The sequence below is a fragment of the Lactuca serriola genome, chromosome 7 (assembly GCF_051521515.1).
Source record: "Lactuca serriola cultivar US96UC23 chromosome 7, Lser_US96UC23_V15, whole genome shotgun sequence".
Classification (NCBI taxonomy): Eukaryota; Viridiplantae; Streptophyta; class Magnoliopsida; order Asterales; family Asteraceae; genus Lactuca; species Lactuca serriola.
Genome location: NC_136414.1, coordinates 70,425,098 through 70,427,066, shown reverse-complemented (window position 1 = coordinate 70,427,066; position 1,969 = coordinate 70,425,098). Strand labels below are relative to the sequence as shown.

At 35.0% G+C, this 1,969-nt stretch overlaps 1 long non-coding RNA gene across 1 annotated transcript; it reads left to right on the top strand.

The window, feature by feature from the left end:
* The first annotated feature begins 531 nt into the window (after window positions 1–531).
* Window positions 532–1,969, top strand: LOC145064758 (uncharacterized). The gene is made up of 2 exons (XR_013688065.1): window positions 532–881; window positions 1,590–1,969. It is a non-coding gene; the product is annotated as an uncharacterized LOC145064758 (long non-coding RNA).

Sequence of the window (1,969 nt, the reverse complement as noted above, 5' to 3'; positions counted from 1 at the left end):
ATGTATCTTTTTTTTTTTTTTTTTTTTTTTTTTTTTTTTTTTTTTTTAAACTCGGTAACTAGCAATGTTTTAAAACCCGGGTTGACCCAGCCGATTCAACCGTGTTGGACCGTGACCCGGGGTAGAAGGCGGGTCAATTGAGAACGGTTTTTTGTAAAAATACGGACCGGATCGAACCGGCCGGGTTTCCCCTAAACCACAGTTCGACCGCTTATGTTGAACCGGTTAAAACTGGATTGACTCGTTTTAATAGGGTTTGGATAGTCGGATACAAGCAGTGAACGCCAAAACAACGAGTTGTTTGCGGTTTCTTCAATGCTTTTCAATGTTTAAACTTTGTGGACATCAAATTATTGGTTTTATATGTTTATCCATTATGCAGTAAAGTAAAAATATATAAAAATAAAAAGAAAACCATAAACTGGATTGACTCGATGGTTCAACCGGTCGACCCGTAAACCGGTCATCATATCGGATCAATTAAAAACCGAGCTAGGCATAGTTGTCGCGCCTAACCGCAACTATAATTTACCTAATTTTAATATGCGGCACTCGGGATAATCGCCACCAGTAGGGCTATATACCCCAAAGAATTAGGGTTTTTCTACTGTAAACGAATTTCCATTCAGAAGGATATGAGGCGATCTCAGAGGGGATTACGAAAAGGATTTTCTAGGGGTGGTTGCCCTCCTCTGTTCAATTCGAAGTTGGATTTTGACTCTATTTACTCAAAACTCCATCTTCGTGGCCGATGATTTTCCCAAAAATCAACAACCCCTGTAAGCACGCTCGCAGTCAAATAGTCGACATTGCTGGTGCTGTGCTGCTGCTGCGCTGCTGCTTTTATTAGAGTAAATTGCAAAAATGGTCTCTGTGGTTTGGTAATTTGCGCTTCTATCATAATTTTGATCTGGGAAAATGACTTATAAGGGTAATATGTTTCAAAATCGTTCAAAAAGTATCATCCAAGTTTTGATATTTCGACTCATGTTCTTGATTCAACTTAACTCGTTATCTGAGGCTGTGATGATGAATTTCTATGTATCTGAGTGGATTCGAGCAAAGTTGAGATAATCCGCATCTTGGCAGGGCAAATCGGATGGTTATGTGAAAGAATCTGTCGTCTTTTACATTGCAACGAGTAAGTTTGCAGCCATGGCGGATTCATCCTCTTTGTTCGATCGTTTACAGATCTGAGCCTCTTTTTTCCTCCTTATTTTGTTCTCAGCCTATCTGGCTTTTTCACTCGATTTCCTTGTGTAGGTTCATATGTTTTTCTATCTTTGTTTTTCATTATCGTATCTAGTTTTTGAATTGCAAATTTTGACTGTTTTTTTTTAATACAATTTTCCAAAACAATTTCATAAATTTCTTTGCGAAAAGTTCACAATAAGTTGCCATTTAGTTTTGGAAAAATATATTTCATTATAGAAACAAATTATCTCATTCCTACACAAGGTAAACTCGTGATTCTATTTCTTGAAAGTGATTATATGAAATACACATTAATCCGTTTTTAGGATATTGTCAAACTTTTTTGCTTATGAGTTATGAATATATTTGTAATTGTTTTTCTGTTGACTTGTTAGCTAATAAAAACTCAGGTGTTCGAGAAAAAAAAAAGGTTGATTTTAAAGGAAGTGGAGAAATGGTGAATATGTTATGTTAAAATCGTTTCAAATTGGTGGTTTGATTGTTAAAATTGTTAATGGTGAATATGTTTTTTGTCGATTGTTGATATCTTCTAGACAAATATAAATGGCAATAAATTAAAGTCCCTACTTTTCTTATATGAAGGATCATTTTGGTTTCTATATTTGAAGCTTTTCAGTTTTTTCTTGGTTGAGGTAGTCAAGTGTTTGGGAGGTAATTCTTTTGATGGTGGGGATATGTGTAGTAACCAAAACATCTTTGGCTATGGTAACTAAAAAACTAAAACTAAAACTTTTTAATAATCATTTGTTTTAAA